General features: G+C 43.2%; 1 protein-coding gene and 1 non-coding gene across 12 annotated transcripts in view; both read left to right on the top strand.

The window, feature by feature from the left end:
* Positions 1-26,479, top strand: part of ntm (neurotrimin) — a 1,038,813-nt gene that overhangs the window by 936,318 nt on the left and 76,016 nt on the right. The gene's annotated exons all lie outside the window — the stretch shown is intronic.
* Positions 2,615-2,694, top strand: mir1677b (microRNA mir-1677b). Its single transcript, NR_129878.1, has one exon. It is a non-coding gene; the product is annotated as a microRNA mir-1677b (primary transcript).

Raw genomic sequence — 26,479 nt, 5'->3', positions numbered from 1 at the left:
GATTTTTTTTATTAGGAGGAAGGGAAATACTTTTTCAGCCTTTATATTACTGAAATCCTTCCTGTGTGCAGAGAAAGTGCTGTTTTTGTTGCAGAAAGATCCATGTTTAGAGAATTGAGCCCACACTTGGTGTATCTAATGAATACTTCAGGATAAGTATTTTTGTTAGGAGATTCCAAGTGTCTGTTTTACTTTCAGGAAAGGAAGCTTTGAAACCAAGGTCTTAATCCTAAAACATTTATAGAAGCATGGAGGTTACCCGAACAGCCTGACGTTATTTCATCCCTGCACGCATTCACCTCTGACTATCACACAGTTGGATGCAAAGCTGTTTCTCCCCTCTCCCCTCCATTTTGCATGGTTTTGCTGTGAGCTGTGTGGAGGGGGTTGACTTTCAAAGGCAGGACTTTGGGATTGCTCTGTGTGTGGCTAATTTATATGGCTATGTGGGATTTTCCCAGCTGAAAAGAAGCACAGAATGGCAGCCGATGGCAAAATTAGTGGAAGAGGCTCTTCATGATCAGTTTGGACACCATGGTGGGTTAGAAAACTAGGGAAAGAAGTTCAAGGCACAAGGTCACAGAGAAATCTAAGTAAGGGATTTTGCAAGCAGAGCATTGTGAATGTTGCAGTAGGGTGGGGGGAGAGGTCAGGAAAGATAAAAGGTGGCACTTCTTCATGCATTACACAGTTGAATTATGGAATTTGCTGCCACACAGTGAAGCAATGGTCACTAACTTGAAAGGCTTTAAAGGAGGATTAGAGGAATGACCATCAGTCAAGTCTTGAAGGAAACATCACTACTGGAAAACAAGCGAAAAAGACCTTGGAGTCCTCATGGACAACAAGTTAAACATGAGCCACCAATGTGATGCGGCAGCTAAAAAAGCCAACGGGATTCTGGCCTGCATCAATAGGGGAATAGCGTCTAGATCCAGGGAAGTCATGCTCCCCCTCTATTCTGCCTTGGTCAGGCCACATCTGGAATACTGTGTCCAATTTTGGGCACCGCAGCTGAAGGGAGATGTTGACAAGCTGGAAAGCGTCCAGGGAGGGTGACTAAAATGATTAAGGGTCTGGAGAACAAGCCCTATGAGGAGCGGCTTAAAGAGCTGGGCATGTTTAGCCTGCAGAAGAGAAGGCTGAGAGGAGACATGATAGCCATGTACAAATATATGAGGGAAAGTCATAGGAAGGAGGGAGCAACCTTGTTTTCTGCTGCCCTGCAGACTAGGACATGGAACAATGGCTTCAAACTACAGGAAAGGAGATTCCACCTGAACATCAGGAAGAACTTCCTCACTGTGAGAAGGGCTGTTCGGCAGTGGAAGTCTCTGCCCTGGACTGTGGTGGAGGCTCCTTCTTTGGAGGTTTTTAAGCAGAGGCTGGATGGCTATCTGTCGGGGATGCTTTGAATGCAATTTCCTGCTTCTTAGCGGGGGGTTGGACTGGATGGCCCATGAGGTCTCTTCTAACTCTACTATTCTATGATTCTATAAATGGGTGCTATGGCATCCCTCAACAGGTCTATCCAGGGGTATCTAATTGGCAGTGGAGGAAGAGAAGGTTGGGTTAAATAAACCAATGGTTTGAAAACCCAAATAGAGGCCATATCTACTTAGGGAAGGTAATTCCAGGGTATTTCTGCCCCAGATCCAGAACGTACCTGCTATAGCTGAGGCCGGATGGTACAACCTGTCCCCTTGTCAGAATGGGGTGCATGTGTGATCAGCAAGGAGGGGTAAATCAATCCCCTCCTTCTTGCCAGCTGTGTGGGTGCCCCATTCTGACATCCGCATATGTGACAAGTGACAGGAGCTTGCAATTGGCTTGCAAGAAGCTCTGTGGCTTTTGGGGAGTGATGCTGGACATACAGGGACAAGTCGTCCCCTTCTCCAGCACTGATCAGTGCAAAAAGGGTGATTGCATGGGCTGGATTGGGCCAAAAATAGACCTGCTCCAGCAGTTGGGATGGCTGTGAAACCCCTGGATAGCAGAGAGCTTCCTGCCAATTTGCTGAAAGTGGAGCAAAGTCAGATTTAAGAGCAGAAAACCGAGGATACTCATCTGAAGTCAGCATGCATCGTGTAGACAGCCAGCACTGGATACAAGGTGTGAAAAATTGTGAATGGTGAATCAATATGTAGCCAAATTTCATTTATTCAGTGGATTCCAGCGGTTCAGTTGATATGGATTCCAATTCCATTGATTCATTCGACTAAGTATTTTAATTGGGACTAACTAATAGGATTTGAATCATGGCATGATTGATTATGAAACAGTTTATCTTCTACATCATGGTGATGCTGGCATGTGGAGGAGCTGTAAGATGGGATCTTCTTGTAAGGCCAGGACTTCTTCCAAGATATTTTGTCAGGAATTTGATGCTACAACATCTCTAGGAGTACAGTTATAATCTAATGGAGGTGGGGGTCTTGAAAGTACTCCATACCAGAGAGTAGGAAGAAAAAGAAAATCCATCAGTCTTTTGATCAAGAGCACAATCATTTTGATTTCACAGACACTTTGGCTTAGAACATTGAGTTCTGCAGTCTGAAAATCAGAAGGTGGTCATTCACCACTGTATATGATTCCTCTTTGGTTCATTTCCTTGCTTAGGTCCTGAACCAAAGCCCCTCGAGGACAATGTGAGTCTTTCTATTGACTTCAGTGGGCTTAGGATCAGGCCCTTAATGCACAGCTGCTATCATGCAAATCCCATTCATCTCTGTCACTGTAGAGTCCTGGGAGCTTAGAAATTGTCAAAGTCTTGGAATCACTCTAAAGTTTCATCTCTGGTTATGCCTTGAACATGAGAGGTTTTGTGTGGTATGGTGTATGATACAATCAGTGTACAAGTTACAATGACAGGGTGATAATTGCTCCCTTGCTTGACCTCCTTGCCAATTGGAAATCAATTTTCTCTGTAAGTGGTCCGGACAGTGGTCACTTATCCAGAAGTAACCCTGATTTACTTCCAAAATCAGACAGGATTTGGTGCCATTGGGTTATTAAGCCTTTGGGTTTTTAAGTGAGCATGTACTCTTGTGGGTGCATGTGCCTGAGAGTTGGGAAAGCCCACTTGTTTCCTCCTTCTGAATGGGAAGCATACAAGAACAAGAAATTTTTCCTCCAAATGCAACAAAATTAAAAATTCTCATTAGAGCTTAACAAAAAACTAATTCTAAAGATTTTTAGCCTTTCCAATTACTGTTTCCAACCGACCTCACAACCTCTGAGGATGCCTGCCATAGATGTGGGCAAAATGTCAGGAGAGAATGATTTTGGAACATGGCCATACAGCCCGGAAAACTCACAACAACCCTGTTTCTTAGCCTTGTTACAAAGTAAATTTTTTCTTGAAAAAAAACAACCATATATAAGGATATAAATTACCATTGCCTTTATATGACCCATTACTAAGCAGGTCATCCACATCCAAAGTTATGCATGTGTGAAAGGAAACAGCCAGGTCAGGTAAGCCTTGCAGAAGTAAACAAAAGTATTTGAAACCTTCTAAAAACCTGGATAATGGATGGGTCCTTTCGTCCAGTAGTGTTATATAGTATCACACATGAGAGTGAAAACCTCAAAAATAATTTTAAAAATGTGCTCCTTGTCTTTTGAGTTCATGGTTGTTAACTGTCAGCTCATGAACTTTGAAAATAACCTTTTTATCAGCAGCCCTGCCCAGGTCTTGCAAACTTGGAGACATTGATTCCTTGATTGAATTTATCCATCTGCAATGAAGCAATCCTCTTTGCCTCTACCTTTTACATGCATCATGATCTTTTCCAATGATTCATGTCTTCTCATGATATTTGAAAAGTACAACAGTCTCAGCTCCATTATCTTGGGAACTCTAGAGAGAAATCTAACTTGATTTAATTTCAAATTAATTTATCCATGAGTCCCTCCCCCATTTTTTGATAGTCGATGGTATTCACAGAATTCCCCATAAGCATTACATTTCAAATGTGTCAAATCCCTTCCAGTCAGCTTCCTTCCCTATCCAGCTTTCACAACCATACATAGAAACTGGAATACAATGCCATGGGCAACCCTGGCTTTGATATTCAATCATATATTGTTATCCTTGAAGATCTTGTTTTCTTTCACCATAGCTGCCCTTCCAAGTCCTAGTCTTCTGGCAATTTCTTGACTTCAGTCTCCATTTTGATAAATGACTGAGTAAAGGTATAGGAAATCTTTGACTCTTTCAATATCTTCATTGTCTATGTTAATTCATTGTTATATAAACCATCCAGGGGTCATTATTTTTGTTTCCATTGAGTTCATTTGTAACCCTGTTTTTCAACTTTCTTCCTTGACTTTTCTCAATAGTTTTTCCAATCTTTTTTTCTGCTTGTAATATGGTGATATTTGCCTATGAGAAATTGTTGATGTCCTTTCTTCTAGTTGTCATATCTCCTTCCTATATGTCTAACCCATCTTTATGTATGATATGATCAGTGTAAGAGTTACAAAGAGAGGGTGATAATGTGCACCCTTGCTTGACCTCCTTGCCAATCGGAAATCAATTTTCTCCATAAGTGGTCCTGACAGTGGTCTTTTATCCAGAAGTAATCCTAATTAACTTCCAAAATCAGACAGGATTTGGTGCTTTGGGTTATTAAGCCAGGGAGAGTCATGCAAAGACCCAAAAATGCCTTTTTGAAGACAGTACCAGAAAGAAATGCTTTTTCTTAAATGGTTGTATTGAACATGCTTGCAACTCTTAAAAACAAAAGGCTCTGTGGCCTTTCCATCATCAAGCAGTGACCTGTTAATTCAGGCAGCCTTTTGGCTCTTAAATGAGATTGATGTTAAAAATGTCTGAACTGGTTGAATGCTTTTATTTTTGGTGTTGTGAGATGTGTGTGTGGGTGTGTGTGTATTTCATACCGCAGGCCCTTGGTGTCAGCTTAGCTTTGTGTTGAGAATGCTACATGGGTAACAAAATCTATGCTACTGTATATAATAGGTACTCAAGTCCTATTACCCTGTTTCCCCTAAAATAAGACATCCCCAGAAAAATAAGACCTAGTAGAGGTTTTGCTGAATTGCTAAATATAAGGCCTCCCCCGAAAGTAAGACCTAGCAAAGTTTTTGTTTGGAAGCAGGCCCATTGAACAGAACACCAGAGCATGCAGGATCGGTAAATATATGTACCATAGAGTGTTGTACATGGAAATATTGGTACAGTAGAGTCTCACTTATCCAACATAAATGGGCCGGCAGAATGTTGGATAAGTGAATATGTTGGATAATGAGGAGGAATTAAGGAAAAGCCTATTAAATGCTAAATTAGGTTATGATTTTACAAATTAAGCACCAAAACATCATGTTATACAATAAATTTGACAGAAAAAGTAGTTCAATATGCAGTAATGTTATGTTGTAATTACTGTATTTACGAATTTAGCACCAAAATATCATGATCTATTGAAAACATTGACTACAAAAATGTGTTGGATAATCCAGAAAGTTGGATAAGCGAATGTTGGATAAGTGAGATTCTACTGTAGTAACAAGAAATTCTTGATAGGATTCACAGTTTGTCTGGTTATGCTGGTTTGTGATGACAACTACCGTACAGTATATAATAAATGTTCATTTTTTTGTTCAACAATAAATGTGAATTCTTCTTCATGGAAAAATAAGACATCCCCTGAAAATAAGACCTAGCGCATTTTTGGGAGCAAAAATTAATATAAGGCACTGTCTTATTTTCGGGGAAACACGGTATATACAGTAAAATAGTAAAATAGCATCCCTTATATAAAATGGTCATCAACTCAAAGAAGTTCCAGAGAAAGCTATGAAATGGTGTGAGGCTATAGCAGACTATGTCTAGTCTACACATCAGTGTAGTGTTTTGTGTGTGGCAAAATCAATGTTTGCCATTTTGATTCCCCCTCACCCCCCGAATATTTTGGTACAGAGGACCAACTGTATTTTAAGTGTATCAATATTCTTTGAATTTTATTGTTGATGTATTTAAAGTGTTTTCTCAAACCAAAAAAACCAAAAAAACAAAAGGCACATTGCATATGCAAATACATTTGTTGTATCCATTAAAAAAATCATGCCACTAATCAGTTAAGGACGGTTTTAACCAGGAGTCTGAGATTCTGAGCGTTCTTTGTTGTTGCCGTTGTTGTGACAGGCAGGTTGATTTTACCTGAGCAGTTCCAAGGGAAGATAATGACAAGGCAGGGGGAAAAGAGTGTTCTTTCCTCTGCCATTTTCCTGCAGAGATGTACTTGCACAAAATGCATTAAGCAGGAGACTCTCCAGCCAAGGAAGACCGAGCCCACTGGGCAGATCCCTCTGCCGTCTAGACGAGAGCCTCATAGGGAGAGACGCATTCTGCAACTCCAGGGGTGGCAGGCAAAAGTATGCCAGTCTGAGAGAAAAGGCAATTTGAAATAACTGCAATGTGTTAAGGAGGTTGCAGCCGGGAAGGGGCGGGCGAGAGAAAAGGAAAGGGATCCAGGGGCTACCGCATTGCCATGGCTCTAAATTACAGAGTAGAAGGATGAAAATAAAAGAAAGGATGATGGGGGAGATAGAGGGAAAATGCGAGCAGGAAGAAAAATTGCCATTGTTTTTACCAAGCAGATGGGATAGTTCAGGGGATCAGAAAAAGACTATTATTATCCTGACTCGATGGTGACAAGACATGAAAAGAATGGGATTTTTCTTCCTTGTCTTTACCTTTGTGCGGGACATTGGCAGAATCCATTTCAGCAAAACTCAGCAGTGAAGAGAAAGAGGGAGAGAAAGAAAGGGAGGCGGGAAAACTTCAAAGCTAGTAAGCAGGGGAATTATCTCCGCAGCTGGGCAGCGGCTTCTAGTTTGTTTTATTGCCCCCTCCCTCTCTTTTCCCCTCTTCTTTCAGTTCTGATGTCCCAGAGGTTTTAGCATCCTAAAAGGAAAAAAAGACAAAGAGAACTGTCCCGACTCTTTTGGTTCTAATCACAGGTGAATGTTAGTAAACATGTGCTGCTGGCCTCATCCTGCCCAGGCCTTGTGGAATTCAAATGCAAAAAGCAAAAGCAAGTGCATACAGAGCTAACATTAACTGTTCCGTCACTGTAGTAGAGAATACTAAGAGCCTGGAAATGGAGAGGTGTCAGAGGTCTCCTGTAACCATGGCCCTGCAGCCACTTGCAAAGGATTAATGGCTCCATGGCAAGACACTTGCTATATATCGAGATGTTATCAAGTTATTTTATTAGCACCTTGGCTGAAATGCAGAGAAAGAAAGATAGTTGGAAATTCATCAGCAATCACAGCCACACATGATGTTTTACTGAATACATAAGTAAAGGTAAAGGTTTCCCCTGACGTTAAGTCCAGTCATGTCTGACTCTGGGGATTGGTGCTCATCTCCATTTCTAAGCCGAAGAGCCAGCGTTGTCCGTAGACACCTCCAAGGTCAGGTGGCCGGCATGACTGCATGGAGCGCCGTTACCTTCCCGCCGGAGCGGTACCTATTCATCTACTCACATTGGCATGTTTTCGAACTGCTAGGTTGGCAGGAGCTGGGGCTAACAGCAAGTGCTCACTCCGCTCCCGGGGTTTGAACCTAGGACCTTTCGGTCTGCAAGTTCAGTAGCTCAGCGCTTTAACACACTTCGCCAGCGGGGCTCCTAAATACATAAATGCAAACTGAATTCAAAGGAGTTTGCATTTGGTTAACCCAGCATAGGGGAGGGGAGAGACTGGGGCAGGATCTTCCCTTTCCCAGTTGTCTTTAGTAAAAGCAAACTGCTGCATCACTCCTAGCTCATGAGTACATCCTCATTAGTAACGTTTGCCCTCTTGATCATACTTTAGCTATGACTTTGGCCACATATGTCCCACAGTTTACATCTATGAAATACTGGAGGAAATGTGGTTGCAGATCAGTTTCAAAAGACTCACTTTGTGTATGTGTTTGTAGAGCAGGCATGGGCAAACTAAGGCCCTGGGGGCCAGATGCAGCCCCCCGGGTGCTTACCATTTCCCCTGTCCTCTTGGCATAAGAATTCAGTGGTCCGTTGTGTCCTTATGGCAAAAAGATGGGGGGGGGGGGCGAAGGCACGTAGCAACTGAGAGCCCTCTGGAGCGCTCTCAGCCACTCAGCCCAGCATAGGAGCCTCCGGTGGCCTAGGGGATAAAAGCCTTGTGACTTAAAGGTTGGGTTGCTGACCTGAAGGCTGCCAGGTTCAAATCCCACCCGGGGACAGCACGGATGAGCTCCCTCTGTCAGCTCCAGCTCCATGCGGGGACATGAGAGAAGCCTCCCACAAGGATGGTAAAACATCAAAACATCCGGGCGTCCCCTGGGCAACGTCCTTGCAGACGGCCAATTCTCTCACTCCAGAAGCAACTCCGGTTGCTCCTGACACACACACACAAAAAGCCCAGCATAAGGACGGTGCAAGCAGCCCCATCCTTATGCCGGGAGGATGGTTTGAGGAAGGCACTCAGTGGCTGAGAGCTCCCCGGAGCACTCTCAGCCATCACCTGTTTTGTCCTCCTCCCGGCATAATGCCAAGATGACAGCCCGAGGTTTGGGGGAGGAGGATTGGTGCCGTCACCCTGTGACCTGCTTAACTCCCGTCATAAGGATGGGGTGAGTAGCCCTGCCCTGCCCACTCCTGGCCCTGCCCCTCCCTCTCTAGGGCTTCACCTTTTTCCCGGGCCCTCCCCACCCAAAGTGTGCTTGACCCTCTCCCTCCTGGCCTGACCCAAGGCAAAAAGGTTTGCCCATGCCTTGTGTAGAGGAATGAAAGTTTCCTCATTGGCCGAGTAGAGAGCTGTCTGCCCTGCTCCTTTAATCACCAAGCTTTTATCCATATGCACAAAGCAATATTCTAAATATTTCACCTAGAAATTGAGATATCAGTGCCATAAAACATAAGAGGCAGAGCAAGGCCGCTGGGCTGGAAAATAGTATGTCTGAGGGGAGGGCAGTGAATGAGATGAAGATGAAGGAGAAATGGCAGTGATCATCACGGCTGGCCTCGCCTGAATTTAGATGATTCACTTGTCCTCGTGCAGGCGTTACCTCCGGCTGCAGTGCAGGGAGCTAAGCGGAGCAGTTCTGCAGGCAGCTCTCAAAGGCTTCTGCTAAGCGTCACACTGGTAGCAGCCCATCCATAAAGCTACAGAAGAAGGAAGGCTAGAAAGGAAACAAGGACAATCCATGGGCTAAGCTGAGACCAGCTACCATTATTTATTTATTTATTTAATTATTTATTTACAGTATTTATATTCCGCCCTTCTCACCCCGAAGGGGTCTCAGGGCGGATTACAATGAACACATATATGGCAAACATTAAACGCCAACAGACAAACAACATTCAGTTTTAGACAGACACAGAGGCATTTTTAACATCTTTCCAGCTTCACGATTCCAGCCACAGGGGGAGCTGTTGCTTCACCGTCCATTGGTGGCTTGTTCTTCCTCATTCTTTTCCTCGTGAGCAGTTTTATGGTGTTGTAGATTAGTTAAATTAGCCTCCCGCATAAAGCGTACCTAAATTTTCCCTACTTGACAGATGCAACTGTCTTTCAGGGCTGCTAGGTCAACAGCAAGCCGGGGCTATTTTTTTTTATGGTCGGGGGCTTAACCCGACCCGGGCTTCGAACTCATGACCTCTCGGTCAGTAGTGATTTATAGCAGCTGGTTACTAGCCAGCTGCGCCACAGCCCGGCCCTATTGGCCTCTCCTCTCATTGAGCTGCTCTTTGCTGCAGTTAGAAATCTGAACTAGTTATTAGTCCTCCTCAGAGCAGACCCACTGAATAACTGCATCTTACATACGTGTTGTTAGTCCTAAGTGTCTACTCTTATTAGGATTAACAACTGGAGTTTGGTCCAAACTTGTGTTTTTTCTCCTCCCAAACAATTTATTTTTCTAGGTATTTCCCCAGAGTTTTGTGGGACAAGAAGAAGAAGGACATTGAACATTAGGAAGAACTTCCTCACTGTGAGAGCTGTTCAGCAGTGGAACTCTCTGCCCTGGAGTGTGATGGAGGCTCCTTCTTTGGAAGCTTTTAAGCAGAGGCTGGATGGCCATCTGTTGGGGGTGTTTTGAATGTGATTTTCCTGCTTCTTAGTAGGGGGTAGACTGGATGGCCCATGAGGTCTCTTCCAACTCTTTGATTCTAAGAAGGGATGCTGTGTGGGGAGCAGTGATCTCTTGATCTAGAGACAGTCATAATCACATTGTGAGGAATGCACTCTGGCAGGATCAGATCTGGATCGGTCTCAGACATTTGTTGTCTGAAACAAACAACAACATAGCAATTTCTCCTATTCCAGGTACAAAACAGAATTGGACAAGTGGCTAAATATTTCTAGTAACTTACACAATTTCCACTGCTCTATAAGACAGTGATATCACTTTGCCTAATGGTAGATCTGGATCTGCTCTCTGACGATCAGCAGTGATCCTGGAAATATGAGCTTAATCTTTGATGGAGGACCAGCATGCTTATCCTTGGACCTAATTTCACTTCAGTCTTTTTTTGAGACTTCATCATATGTACTTCTTGTACCATCTACCCTTTATATTGTTGCCCAATTAACAATAGTCTCCCCACCCCCAATGCTCCATTTTTTTTCTCCAAGGAGGAGAATTATGAAATCTGGAGCACTAGGACATCTCTTACTAAAATACTGGCATTCTTATGACTCCTTTGCTAATCCTTTCTTGCTCTTGTTCCTAAATGCTCACACACAGGCAGAGATAGCAGCTTTCTCAGGTTCACTTCTTTCGCCTCTCACTCTCCGACCAGACAGACGGAGTCTGCTTGGCAAACAACTAGCCGAGCAAGACTGCTAAATAAAGCTGACAAGCTCCATACTCTGTGCGCTAAGTAAGTCTGAAAGACACCGTGTGCTGCTCACTCAGCTTCCAGCTATGAATTGATATCTCTCTCTCTCTCTCTCTCTCTCTCTCTCTCTCTCTGTGGTTCTCAAGCAGCCTGGTGTTTTCCTCTTGCTGCCAGCTCTGCTTCCTTCTTTCCTGAACCTTTCCTTTCTGTTCCATAGCCTCCAACATTTCACAAATGAAACCAGGACGTATGTGGCCAGGAAACATCAAGAGACAGATCAAGATCACAAAGGTCTTACTCTTTAATGAAGAAGAAGACAAGCAAGCAGTGGTTCCAGCACTTTGCTTTTGCCTGAGTGTAATGGGAAGGGCTACATATCTCCCCTTTCTCTATCCCTTGCTAAGTAGAGTACAAACTGCCTTTGCAGTTTGAACTTGGCTTAAGCAATTGAAGTAAGCTGAGGAGAAAAGGCGAAAGTGGGAGGAGGAGAAAGAAACTGGGACATTTTAACAACGGAAAGGATGAGGCAACAGAGGTTTAAGAAGGACTATCCCTGCCAAAGTGGGACAGTTTCTGGTTATGCAATTCCATCTTTTGTGTCTGCTTTGATTTTTATATATTCTTTAGAGTGCGGCTACTCCTTTGTGTAGTTTTGTCATTCTTTTTCCCCAAGGGCTCTCATCGAGGAACTCAAGAACATGATGGTTAATGTCTGAATGAAAGATCAATGAAAGAAGAGTGGCCTCTATTTCCATCATCCCTCAGCATGAAAAGCAGACAATTTTAAGGTTTTTTTTAAAAAAAGTATCACTTAGATGTCCCTACAATTTTGGGAAGGGTAAATTAGAAATTTTTATCAAAGGGACCACTTGGCACTTCACTTTATGAAGTGGCTGTCAGCTGTTATATGGCTTTAAACTCCATTATACATTTCTCCCCTTCCTCCCCTAGTTTGGTTGGGCTGATGAGCTTCAAAAACTCTTTTCTTTTCTTGTTCTATTTTTACTGAATGTATATTCCTTTTTTCTATAAAGAATAGGACTCAGCAAGACAGCGTAGAATTAAATAGTGCAAATACAATTAAAAACAAAAGATGAATAAATTTTAAAAAAACATTTAAACCCTAGTTTAAAAGCATGTTAATTAAAGAAAATGAAAGGCCATCTCTTTAAAAGCTTGTTCTGCTCCAAACATAGTCAATTGCCAAAGACTTTGCTGGATTAAGAGGGTTTTGTCTGCCAACAGAAAATCAAGAAGGATGAGGTCAGTCTAACCTGTCTCATTGGGACTTCTGGAAATCAAGTCCATAATTCTATTGAGCTCAAGTGAAGCAGAAGGATTTGCAAATAGAATTGTAGGAATTAAGATGGGTCCACAAGAGCGATTTATTCCAACTCCCTTTAGTGCAGGTGCCCATCCACTCCCAATTTGGAGACCTCCAAAGATGGAGGGTCTACCATCCTCTCATGGGTCTATTCTACTGTTCAACAGTTCTTACAGTGAAGACATTATTTCTGATGTATAGGTGGAATCTCTCATTGGAATTTGAATGCATTGGTTCATGTTGTAGTCTCTCAAGAAGCAGAGATATATGACATCCCTTCAGATATTTCAAGGTAGCCATCGTGTCATTTTTTAGTCTTCTCTTCTCCATGCTAAACAAGCCCAAATCCCTAAAATTTCTTAAGCTTGGTAGTTTCCAGACCTTTGATCATCCTGGTCACTCTTCTATTGAAATGTTCCTGTTTGTTGATGTCCTCCTTGTTGTGAACTATGATACCTTTTGGATCTGTCGGGAATTGAAGAGCCGTTAAGCTCTAATCACCCCCTTTATGAGGTAAATTCCCATTAAAATAGCAGAGTAGAATGCAGCAATGAGGCTTACGCGCAGAGTGAGTTTCGGAAGGCCTCTTTGTCTTCAGGAAGCCAAAGGGATGCAAAGTTAGCTTTAAAGTTTAAAAGCATTTATTGAGGTAAAAAGAAATCCATTGATGGATAGAAAAGGTTTGGAGCTAACTAGCTAATCCATCCTGTTCTAATACACATAGACGGATCAAAATAACAAAGGTATAGATAGCTACATCTTGACTGGTAGAGCGGACAAAGTGTGTCCTCTCTCTGGAACAAAGCAGGAAGCAGGAATGGCAACCAAGCCTCGTGGGTCTGTTCTTCTCTAGGGCCATAAACATTCAAAAAGCCAAATTGGGGAAGTTACGTCAAAGCCCTAGGAGAGATCACATTTCTAAAGCATCAAAGGGGTGGGTTGACCTAAACAGGACATGAGGGAGGAAACAATAGTGAAGCCTAATCAAAGTATACATGGAACTGAGGAAGGTGTCCCTAACTCTTTTCTAGGCTTCCTATCTAACCATGGAGACTTAAGCAGTACAGGATGACATTTGTCCAACAGGATCTTCTGAACTGAGCACAGAATTTCAGGTGAGGTTGGAGTTAGCCATTCTACCTCCAACCTCAGATAGATAACTATTCCTGGAGCACCATAGACTTCTGTGCCAAAAGGGAATTGTTCTAATTGAAAACATTGCAAACTCACTAATAGTTTGGTCAGGATAACTAGTCCTGATGCTGGCATGGGGCTTCTGTAGGATATAGGCCAACAGAGCTCTTGATGATGATTATCTTGTGGCATTGGAGCACAGCTCACGCAATCCTAAACAACGTTGATGCTCCCAAGAGACAGTCTTTTGGTGCTTAGGTAAGGTAGCTAGATCCCAACACTATCCTCTCCAGCCTTTGATTCCTTAGGTTTAAGACTGTATTTTCCTCCACTGAGATTTATAGCTGTGACTTTGTGTATGAGTGTGTGCCTTCAGTTCACCTGTTCCATCCTAATGAATCCTGGGGTTAGTAGGTTGGTAAGGCACTCGAGCTCTTCAGCTGAGAATTCAAAATGTCTATCCCTAAACTACAATTCCATGGATGTTTCCATATCAGTCACAGTGAAATGTACAATTGTTGTAAGGCATGAATGGGCCTCCTGTACTTGTTCCATATCCACCACCTGGTACCTTATTTTCGAAATAACTACTACGCAGCTTCCTACCTGCATTAACTACATTCAGCTGGAAAGCAGGCACCTCAACTTGCGCTTGGTTTTGGCCTTGTCCTGGCATCTGTTAAATCTTGGAATACAGTAGAGTCTCACTTATCCAACATAAACGGGCCGGCAGAATGTTGGATAAGCGAATATGTTGGATAATAAGGAGGCATTAAGGAAAAGTCTATTAAACATCAAATTAGGTTATGATTTTACAAATGAAGCACCAAAACATCATGTTAGACAACAAATTTGGCAGAAAAAGTAGTTCAATACGCAGTAATGCTATGTAGTAATTACTGTATTTATGAATTTAGCACCAAAATATCACGATATATTGAAAAAATTGACTACAAAAATGCGTTGGATAATCCAGAATGTTGGATAAGCGAGTGTTGGATAAGTGAGACTCTACTGTAGTTCATTTTGGAGACTACAGTTCTCTATGCCAGTGGTTCTCAACCTGTAGGTGCCAGATGTTTTGGCCTTCAACTCCCAGAAATCCTAACAGTTGGTAAACTGGCCGGGATTGCTGGGAGTTGTACGCCAAAACATCTGGGGACCCACAGGTTGAGAACCCCTGCTCTATGCCATGCTGCCTCTGAGAGTTTTGGTCCCGCAAAATAACCTATGTCCAAATTCTGCATCTGCCACATTATGCTACATTCTAACAAAGTTTGGAAAGGCTTCTACTGTGCCTGAGAAGTCATGGAGTAGAGGTTATTTGTTTTTGCAACATGTCCAGTGAACAGAGATTGATAACATTCAAACTAATTGTATTACCCCAAAGAACAGCTGAGCCTCAGTTGGCAACTTCTCTGGCAGAGAAATGGATGTTTGTCAGAGTATCTCTCCTCAGCCGTCCCTAGGCATACATCTGTAGGAGGACATTTTTGAGAGCGGTAGAGTACTAATAGAAGCCAAAATGGCAAGAGGTTGTGTTAGCAAAGGTAAAAACCTTAGGTTGCAGAGTATCATAGAAAAATAGAATAAAGCTGCAACAGAAACATAGCCCCGAAGTAATGTGGTCAAATAAAAAACTACATTGTAGCATAAAGTCAACTTACTTTAATGCTGTAACAGAAGCATAATGCAGGAACAAAAAACTCAGAGAGAAAATACAGGCAGAGTGCAAAGAATATATAAATGACAAACATAGCTCCACCTGTATCTGATTGATAAAGCTCAAAGTACAAACATACTACCAGTTAAAGGTACAGACCTATTGGCTAAACATGAACTATATAATTTTGCAAACATTATAATACTTTCAACAGGTTGTACTTTAGGACCTGAACCTTCTGCAAACAGGAGTGTGGGGATGTGTGAGTAATTTTCCATCAACACATCTGTCACTCTCAAACATCTTCACATATATGTCATGCCCAAAGAAACCCATCTATCAGCGAAGCCTCCCTATCCTTTTTGGTCACCCAGACCCCTGGATTTGTGGGCTCCAGGAAGAAGAGTCCCCTGTGAAGTCCACAAACCAAACAACAGGACAAATTAAATCAAAGCGCAGCTTCAGCACCCAGAGGGAAAATGCACATCAGCTTTGACTTATTGCATGGTGCATGCTTACAAGAGAGAGGCAGCGGCTTTTTTCACTGCAAGGGGCCATGAAAAATGAATTAGAGCTGCTGCTGGGAGAGGGCATGGAAAGGAATCTTTCATTCTGGCAACGCTGTCCTCTCTCACCTTGTGAATCAGAAGGTGGGGAGCCAACGCAATAAAGAGGGAAAAGGCAGGCAAGCAATTGCTAGCTAGACTGCTCCACATCACTAGCAGTCTAGCTTTGATTCACCTGCACCCCTGCAGTATGGGCATTTAAAACATGGTTGAAAAGACATCCAAGGGGGAGATGGGAGCAGGGGACTAGGCCAAGGAGGAGCAGCTTTGAAAATAAATTAAGTTGTGTATCTGATGAAAGAGAAGCAATCTGTTTCTTGCAGTATGCAGAGTTGCACATTCCTGAATCTTGTTAAGGGGAAAAAAAATAAACCTTCCCTGAATTAGATTGTGATGTGATATTAATGGAGAAGTGTTAAAGGGAAGCAGGGGAAATAACACCCAGTCACCACAAACAAGAAAACATTATAGGGGAAGTGTATGTTTGTGTGAAATCTCCTTCTCGGGTTTCCTAAGGCTCCCATGCCTTCTTGGCCACAGGCATTGCATGTTCAAAAGGCTTATTTCCCTGAAGGAGATAAGCACTTCTAATTTAGATGTGCAACACTGTTACATTGTACATGCATATTTTATTTACCACACTGGGCTTTAAGTGTGTGCATCATGTTTTCCATTCAGGAATGTAGCATAATACTCATATTATGATATACAGTAGAGTCTCACTTATCCAACATAAACGGGCCGGCAGAACATTGGATAAGCAAATACATTGGATAATAAGGAGAGATTAAGAAAAAGCCTATTAAACATCAAAATAGTTTATGATTTTACAAATGAAGCACCAAAACATCATGTTATACAACAAATTTGACAGAAAAAGTAGTTCATTACACATTAATGCTATGTAGTAATTACTGTATTTACTAATTTAGCACCAAAATATCACGATGCATTGAAAACATTGACTACAAAAATACGTTGGATAATCCAGAACGTTGGATAAGTGAGTGTTGGATAAGTGAGACTCTACTGTACTAATAATATAATATATTGTATATACATATAATATTAATAATAATATTATGATGTAATACAATATAATAATAATACACTATTATAATTGTATATTTTTATTATATGTAATATTACTAATAATATTACAATATACTGTTATAGTACAATATAGTAATATATAATGCTTATATTGTGCTATGTTAATAATATAATATATTGTATTTAATATAACTTGTAAGCCATCCTGAGTCCTCTTCAGGGTGAGAAGGGCGGGATATAAATGTTGCTATTAATTAATTAATTAATTAATAAACAGTACAAAATCTCTATTGTTTTGCATGTCCTGATGGTTTAATTGTACATAGATCAATTTATACAGAAAGCATACGAGCTGTCAAATATCTCAGGATGGAGGTTAAAATGGTTTATAGAATGCAGCTTTGGGACAGATCAAAATACATCTAGAGCTAGTCCACTGTTGTCTGCTCCCATATCTCTTTTGAAGTCTTGCAAAACATATATTATCTAATAATCTGTAATAAAAATAGACATCTTGTAGCCTGCTAGACTATACAACTCCAGCACCACTCACCATTAGCTATGCTGTGTAGGGCCAATGGGAACTGTAGTCCAACAATATCCAGAATGCCAGAGTTGCCCACCTTGCTTCATTATCAGAGATTTAAAATTAGACTTTCTGCATTCAGTGTGCATTATTTGCCATTGAACTGTCCGTTAGTCACCCTTCACATTATGACATTTACTTCAATAGGAGAGGCTTAAAGTACGGTATTTGTTCTTGTATATTCCAGTACCAGCTGACCTAAACTGTACTTCCCAGACTAATGGAAATTAAAAAGTTTTCTACCAATGCCATTATTGTACTTAATGATCATATCAATGTAATTTTTGACTCAAAAGGGGGAAAGGGGGCCCTGAATCAAAGTGCATTGTGAGAGCAAATATTTTTAGTGATAGGTATTTTATAGTGTTTTTTCAAGTAGAGTGAAAATAAATAGAGAACAAAACCACTGCATTTCAGAGTTAAATGTGACCAAAGGACCATCTAGTCCAACCCCATCAAGACTTGGAATCATTGCTTGCCTTAGAACAAGTTAGCGAGCAAACAAACAAACAAACAAGCAAGGGTTCACTACTTGTGATTGCAAAGATGAACTTGATTATTGCCAAGAGACAGAAATGTAACAGAAAAAAGCAAAGCATCAGATTAATCTGTGCCATGATGCTTTCCCTGTGCCTCTGAGAACTTGCTCTACAGGTGAGCATTTTTTTTTGTCAGGAACGACTTGAGAAACTGCAAGTTGCTTCTGGTGTGTGGGAATTGGCTCTCTACAAGGACGTTGCCTAGGTGACGCCCAGATATTTTGATATTTTTACCATCCTTGTGGGAGGTTTCTCTTATGCCTCGCATGGAGCTGACAGAGGGAGCTCACCCACGCTCTCCCCAGTTGGATTTGAATGGGAAACCTTCAGGTCAGCAACCCAACCTTCATGTCTTCAGTCCTGCCGGCACAAGGGATTAACCCACTGCACCACTGGGGCTCCTACTTATTTAACTGAACTATATATATATATATATATATATATATATATATATATATATATATATATATATATATATAGTGGGGGTTTTTCATGAAAAAGGTGGATATCATTAGTACTGAATTTCCATTTAAATGTTTAGTGCACAAGAATGGGTTAAAGATTGATTCTGAAGCCAAAATCCCTGCATTGCTCAAGAAACACATCTCAGTAAACGTGAACCTTTTGCAAACTTGCTGTCTTTGTAACCAATAAAAGTTCCTGTCCTTTCAAACGCTAGGCCCTAATAAACCAGAAGAGTTATTTGGGAAATTTAAGTGGCTGATCCCAGGCTAATGAAGAATGTGTGGTGCCATCGAAGTCTGCCTTGTGACTTTCAGGGGGAACATTGACTGTTCTTGATACGAAGATCAGCATGGCCTGATGTTAACCTGCTGCTGGGCTCCATAATTTATTCCCACATAATACCAGATCCTGGCAAAAGCCTTGAAAGCTGGGAGTCATCATGGCAGGGCAAGAGGTAAAGAAGAATGCTAAAGGGATGTTGTTAAAAATACATGGACATCATTAAATAGGAGATCGGCCAATTTTAACGACAAAGTTGGCATTAAGGATGGACTGTGCAAGCAGTAACCTTCACAAATCAGAATCTTTCCTCATCTTTGTTCAGTATAGGGTTCAAACCTCTCTTTCCCGGGGTGTCACTTCAGTAACAAGCCAAATGCTAAAGCAATAAAGGACATTTACATGGTGCCTAATGGGGAATTATTACTGTTCTGTGAGTAGGTTTTTTTTTCTTTGTTGCAAGAATGAGACTTTAGACTTTTTAATAAATAAGTGGAAATCTCTATAGTCACCTAGATCTCTTCGAATATGTCTTTTGTATTCAGTTCTTCCTTTGGAATATATATGGGCCATTCCAAAAAGACAATTTCTCCTTTTATAACCTCTCCATTTTAATCCATGTTTTTATTAGCTCTTGTCATTTGTTTTTACTGGCTAATGTTTAAATTTTTATAATTGTGCATGTTTTTTGTCTATTGTTGTGTTTTATATTGCTATTGTTTTTATTTGGGCTTGGCCCCATGTAAGCCGCCCTGAGTCCCCTTTGGGGAGATAGAGGTGGGGTATAAAAATAAAGTTGTTATTATTATTATTATTATTATTATTATTATTATTATTATTATTATTCTTCTTTCTGGAAGATACAATTTTAGTGATGCATTTGGTTCACTAAGTTCATTTTGGTTTTGGGCCGTCCGTGGTTTTTTCCCCCTTCTAGCTCCAGAAATCATCTCCTCCTCCTCCTCCTCCTCCTCCTCCTCCTCCTCCTCCTCCTCATCATCATCATCATCATCACACATTTTGATTCTTTTTTTCCTTCCTTTTTAAAAGATCCTTTGTACACATGATTGCATGTACTCATTGACCAAATGGTGTTTGTGAACATTTGAGAAGCACATGCGTATTGGCTAGAACGTCTTATTGATCAGACTATTCTAGGAGTATTTTTGTTGTTTGACTCATGCAGAGCAGTGACCAAAACTTCTTTTTGTAAACACAAGAACAGAAGCAACTGTAGCTGTCAAGGACAGAACGCCACAAGATTCAAAGTAACAGAGTTTATTAGATTACAGAACTCAAAAATGCCCGTAAAAACACAAGGGCCAGGCAGTTTTTGCCTTTAGGAGCAAAAAGGGGCAAAAGTAAATGTTCAAAAGATAAACCGGATTAAACCGGAGTTTAATCCGGGTAAAAACAAACTGCTTGCTTCAGCCTAGGTATTAACAGAACGAAAGCCAAGGAACAAAAGATACAAAGAATGCAACTAATTGGCAGCAGATTCCTCTCTGCTGCCAGCACTGTGCTTAGAGTAACTTGCGTCGCTCCCACACACACACAGTAGACAGGATCTCCAACACGAGCAATTCAGCCAAGGATTGTAGAAGTAGAGTAGACCAGTTCCGTTCCGTAGATCAAAGCCAGAAGCAGACGTTTGTAGTTTTTCCAAGTCCAAGAAGGGGGGAAGACAAGCCGTGGTCAGTTCAGTCCGGGTTCTCAAAGCAGGAGATGGCGTCCGTCAGAAAGACGACGGAAGGTCAAGCTAATAAGAGTAAGCACAGGTTTGCACAAACAAATGCCCACACAATCCCTCCCGCCGTCTGACCCTGGATTCCAATCAACTTACGTCTCAGCACAGGAAAGTACACAAGTCTTCAGGGAAGCGTCCCACACACACACGGATCCCAAGCGTTTGCCCAGATTACCTTGCCCGACGCAATTTGCAATTGCTCCCAAGCCCCATTTTATGCCAGTTACAAATCTTCATCACTGTCAGCTGTCCTCCTTAACCCGGGCGTTTCCTCATCACTTTCCTCGTCAGAGCTGGAACACCTCTGACTACGCCCAACAGCATCTCCAGCTGTGGATCCCGTCCCATCCCTCCAGCTAAGCCATGGGTCTAATCCTGAAGGTCCCCATTCATCTTCTGTCCCATCATGGCCAGTGGCACCCAATTCCTCCCTTACCCGAGTCCAATCCATCTCATCCTCCTCTGAGCTAACCAGCCCCTCCTCCATTCTCTCCGTAAACCCTTCGAAAGATTCTTCGTCAGATGGTGCTGCAAATATGTCTCGCAGTCTTTTTCTCTCTCGCTCCTCGAGAGTATCTGACTCTCGAGGAGTCTTACGCCCACGTCTGTCAGTAACAGAGCCATGAGGCTCAATCATAACACTATCCCCTCTCACAAAGGCCTCCTCCCCCGATGGCGGAGAAGTGGCAGTGATACCCTCCGCTATAGCACCACGACGACTAGAGGTATCAAGTTTCAACAGCGAACGATGAAAGACTGGATGGACCTTTAAACTAGACGGTAAACGCAAACGAAACGCAACGGAAGAAATCTTTTTAACGATAGGAAAGGGACCCAAATACCGAGGCGCAAACTTTCCCCCAGCCTGTTTAATATGTTTGGAAGATAACCACACCAAATCCCCTTCTTCCAATTCCTCCCCTGCCTGCCTGTGGCGGTCAGCCTGAGTCTTCTGCGTTGCCTTAGCTTCCAACAGTAAGCGACGGGCAACATCGTGCAATGCAGCCATTTCCGTAGAGCGGTACACAGGGTCCGAAGAGACCACATTGGTCGACGGCGCCACACCTCCCCGTGGGTGAAAACCATAAGTTAACTCAAATGGCGTATGCTGACTAGACGTGTGCACCGCATTGTTGTAAGCAAATTCCGCCACCGGTAACCACTTCACCCAAGCCGTGGGTTGATCTAAACAAAAACAACGCAGATATTGCTCTAAGAGCCCATTAACCCGTTCCGACTGTCCATCCGTTTGCGGATGAAAGGCTGAAGAAACGTTTAATTTAGTCCCCAAGCACTCATGGAAATGTTTCCAAAAGCGTGACACAAATTGCGGAGCCCTATCTGAAATAATCACCTCGGGTGCTCCGTGCAAACGATAGATGTGCTTAGTAAATAGTAAGGCCAACGTAGGGGCCGCCGGAATGGTTGAACAAGGAATAAAATGAGCCAGTTTACTAAATAAATCCACCACCACCCAAATACAAGTATAACCCCCAGACTTAGGCAAATCTGAAATGAAATCCATGGAAATGATTTGCCATGGCCTGTCCGGAACAGGTAAAGACGACAACAACCCTCTAGGGCGCCCAACAGGCGTCTTACTCTGCTGGCAAACGGCGCAGCTGTCACAAAAGCGCAGAATGTCTTGCCGCATCTTTGGCCACCAATAGCTCCTGGTAATGAGCTGCACGGTCTTGAATCTGCCAAAGTGCCCAGCCATGGGTTCGTCATGGTGGGCTCTAATCACCTCCAACCTGAGGGCCCCCACTGGTACGTAGACCTGCCCCCTGCGTACCAATACTCCGTCTTGATCTTGTAGATGCGGCAGTATGGTACGATTACCTGCTGAGAGCAGCATCAGTTGCTCCTGTGTCCACACATCATCCCTCTGAGCCTCAAGGATCTGGTCATGTAACCCGAGCTCATTATCTACAACACACAGAGAGGCAGTAGGCAAGATGGTCTGACATACAACCTGCTCATTGGTCTTAAACTCCGGCTTGCGGGATAAAGCATCGGCCCGCAAGTTTGCCTTCCCCTCTACGAACTGCACCTTGAAGTTAAACCTGGAGAAAAACAAAGCCCATCGGATTTGACGCTGGTTTAACTTCTTTGCTGTTTGCAAGTGCTCTAAATTCTTGTGATCAGATCTGACCACGATCTGGTGCCGTGCCCCTTCAAGCCAGTGCCGCCACACCTCAAACGCCACCTTAATCGCCAACAACTCCTTCTCCCATATGGTATAGTTCTGCTCGAAGGGTGTTAGTTGCCGCGAGTAAAATCCACAGGGACGCAAGGTCCCTGAGGAATCCTTCTGAGACAATACAGCCCCCAACGCGTAGCTAGAAGCGTCCGCTTCTACCACGAACGGTTTGTCAACATCAGGATGGGTTAGTATGTTGTCCGATTGAAAACTAGACTTAAGTTGTAGAAACGCCTCGTGAGCTTCCCGCCCCCACACAAATGGCTGTTTCTTGCGCAGAAGCTGCGTCAAAGGTACCGTGAGCTTTGCAAAATTCGGAATAAACTCCCGGTAGTAATTAGCAAAACCTAAGAACCTTTGTACATCCTTCTTAGTTTTCAGCTCCTGCCATGAGTTGACGGCGTCAACCTTATGTGGGTCCATTTTAAGTTCCCTACCTGACACTACATGACCTAGGAACTCCACTTCAGGCACATGAAAGACGCACTTGGAAGCCTTGGCGAAAAGCCCATTAGCCCGCAGTCGGTGCAGAACCTGCTTGACATGTTGACGATGTTCTTTCTCGTCCTTAGAAAAAATCAAGATATCATCCAAATAAATCACTAAAAATTGGTCAATTAGGTCCCTGAACACATCGTTCATGAACCTCTGGAAGACCGCAGGAGCATTACAAAGCCCAAAAGGCATGACTCGGAACTCGTGGCATCCGAAACACGTGTTAAATGCCGTCTTCCATTCATCCCCTTCCCGTATACGGATTAAGTTATAGGCCCCCCGCAGGTCAAGCTTGGTAAAGACCTTAGCCCCTTGCACCCTTGATAACAGTTCCGAGATTAAAGGGAGCGGGTACCTATCCCGAATGGTGTATTTGTTTAGGATCCGATAGTCGCAGACCAGCCTAAGTTCCCCAGTCTTTTTGGCTACAAAGAATACTGGTGCCGCAGTTGGAGAACTAGATGGGCGAATAAACCCCTTGGCTAAATTTTCATCTAAAAACTCCCGCAAAGCTTGCCTTTCCGGTACAGTCAAGGCATACAGCCTCCCTGCTGGCAGTTTCGCACCTTCTGCCAACTTGATGGCGCAATCATATGGCCTGTGCGGTGGTAATTTGTCCGCTTCTCTTTTACAAAATACATCAGAGAACTCCCCATACTCAGCAGGCACTCCCTCCATATCAGCATGAGTAACGTTTAGAGTGCAACAATCCTGCCTCTTTAAGATCACTTTACGTGTTGCCCAATCCACTTGTGGGTTTACTACAGCTAGCCAATCCATCCCCAGGATCACATCATATCTAGGCAAGCTCGTAATATCCCACACAAACGTTCCCGTTACTCCCTGCACCTCCCACGTTACTGCTGAGGTTTCCTGGTTAACCACCCCAGTCTCCAGCAGTCTCCCATCTGCTCCTTCCACCCACACGTCGCATGCCTTGCGCACTCTAGGAATGCCATGCTTCTTAGCAAACTCAATATCTACATAGGAGACCGTAGCTCCTGAGTCCAGCAGTGCCAGAGTAGAAACAAGTTCCCTTCCCCCAACAGATAATGTAATGGGTACGAAAACATGCTTCCTCCCCTCAGTTGACTGCTTGAGGAGCCCTAGTGCGTTGGACTCACGTCGCACTAGGGCTGGCCTTTTCCCGAAAGCTGGGAAGGTTTCACATTACAATTTTTGGCAAAATGCCCAGCATTCCCACAGTACAAACACAAGCCCAGCTGCCTCCTACGGCTCTTTTCCTCTGTAGACAGTTTTTTAAAGACCCCAAGCTCCATGGGCTCTTCCCCCATCACCACAGGTGCCCTGGTTACATGCATGGGTGGCGCACACATTGCTTTTGAGTGTTTACGAGCCTCGAACCTTGCGTCTAAACGCAACACCTTAGCTACTAAGGCGTCCCAGCTTTCAGCCGGCTCCAAGCGTGCTAATTCATCCTGGAGCATATCACTTAACCCGGCAGTAAATAAAAGCATGAATGCATTTTCCCCCCAATCCAGCTGGTGGCGATACAGGTTAAACTTATTTAAGTAATCCAAAACAGTCCCCTTTCCCTGTTTCAACCGATACAGAGCCCACCCAGCGTTCTCCGTGCGGAGAGGATCCCCAAAAGTATCAGTTAACAATTTTTTGAAATTATTCAAATTGTCCTTGACTGGGTCATTTCCCAAAATTAAATTAGTGGCCCATTGTCCTGCGGGACCAGTCAACAAACTCAAAATAAAAGCCACCTTACTAGTGTCAGTAGGAAAAGCATGAGCACTGAGCTGAGAAAAATAAAGCTCCACTTGTGCCAAAAAGGTTGGCAACTTGCACCTGGTTCCGTCAAAGCGTTCAGGAGTCAAAACATGTCCTTTCACAGCAAAAGCTGTTTGGCTTACGGTAAAGGCCGTTTGCAATTGGTCTACTTTGACTCTTAACTCATCCATCGTCTTCCTGACGGGTTTATTGCTGCAATAAACTTTTTATGGGCGTCGGGCAATCTGTCAAGGACAGAACGCCACAAGATTCAAAGTAACAGAGTTTATTAGATTACAGAACTCAAAAATGCCCGTAAAAACACAAGGGCCAGGCAGTTTTTGCCTTTAGGAGCAAAAAGGGGCAAAAGTAAATGTTCAAAAGATAAACCGGATTAAACCGGAGTTTAATCCGGGTAAAAACAAACTGCTTGCTTCAGCCTAGGTATTAACAGAACGAAAGCCAAGGAACAAAAGATACAAAGAATGCAACTAATTGGCAGCAGATTCCTCTCTGCTGCCAGCACTGTGCTTAGAGTAACTTGCGTCGCTCCCACACACACACAGTAGACAGGATCTCCAACACGAGCAATTCAGCCAAGGATTGTAGAAGTAGAGTAGACCAGTTCCGTTCCGTAGATCAAAGCCAGAAGCAGACGTTTGTAGTTTTTCCAAGTCCAAGAAGGGGGGAAGACAAGCCGTGGTCAGTTCAGTCCGGGTTCTCAAAGCAGGAGATGGCGTCCGTCAGAAAGACGACGGAAGGTCAAGCTAATAAGAGTAAGCACAGGTTTGCACAAACAAATGCCCACACAATCCCTCCCGCCGTCTGACCCTGGATTCCAATCAACTTACGTCTCAGCACAGGAAAGTACACAAGTCTTCAGGGAAGCGTCCCACACACACACGGATCCCAAGCGTTTGCCCAGATTACCTTGCCCGACGCAATTTGCAATTGCTCCCAAGCCCCATTTTATGCCAGTTACAAATCTTCATCACTGTCAGCTGTCCTCCTTAACCCGGGCGTTTCCTCATCACTTTCCTCGTCAGAGCTGGAACACCTCTGACTACGCCCAACAGCATCTCCAGCTGTGGATCCCGTCCCATCCCTCCAGCTAAGCCATGGGTCTAATCCTGAAGGTCCCCATTCATCTTCTGTCCCATCATGGCCAGTGGCACCCAATTCCTCCCTTACCCGAGTCCAATCCATCTCATCCTCCTCTGAGCTAACCAGCCCCTCCTCCATTCTCTCCGTAAACCCTTCGAAAGATTCTTCGTCAGATGGTGCTGCAAATATGTCTCGCAGTCTTTTTCTCTCTCGCTCCTCGAGAGTATCTGACTCTCGAGGAGTCTTACGCCCACGTCTGTCAGTAACAGAGCCATGAGGCTCAATCATAACAGTAGCCACCACCAAAGGAAGACGTATCTGCTCAACGCACATGCCCAGCTAGAAGCAGTCTCTCTCTAGAGTCTCCTGTTTTGATCCTGGTTCTCACTTGTTCTAGTGAGCCAAAATCCTTGGGAATTGCCTGTCGAAGAGGCAGAGACAACTTTTAAAACTTGAAGGACTCCCTAAAGTCAAGCATTGATAAGCAATATGTCTGTCAACTTATGGAGAACCCATGAATTTCATAGAGTTTTGAGAGGCAAGGAATACTTGGAGATGGTTTCGCCACTGCCTTCTTCTGAAATATAGCTTACAGCATCTAGCATTCATTCGTGAGTCTCCAACCCTTGTCAACTTTAAAGATCTGAGCAGATCTGCTGCCTTTAGAGCAGTGGTTCCCAACCTTTGGGCCTCCAGGTGTTTTGGACATCAACTCTCAGAAATCCCAGCCAGCTTGCCAGTTATTA

The sequence above is a fragment of the Anolis carolinensis genome, unplaced genomic scaffold (genome assembly GCF_035594765.1).
Source record: "Anolis carolinensis isolate JA03-04 unplaced genomic scaffold, rAnoCar3.1.pri scaffold_8, whole genome shotgun sequence".
NCBI classification, from domain to species: Eukaryota; Metazoa; Chordata; class Lepidosauria; order Squamata; family Dactyloidae; genus Anolis; species Anolis carolinensis.
The sequence above is the reverse complement of the archived record's forward strand: the minus strand, read 5'-3'. Positions and strand labels throughout refer to the sequence as shown.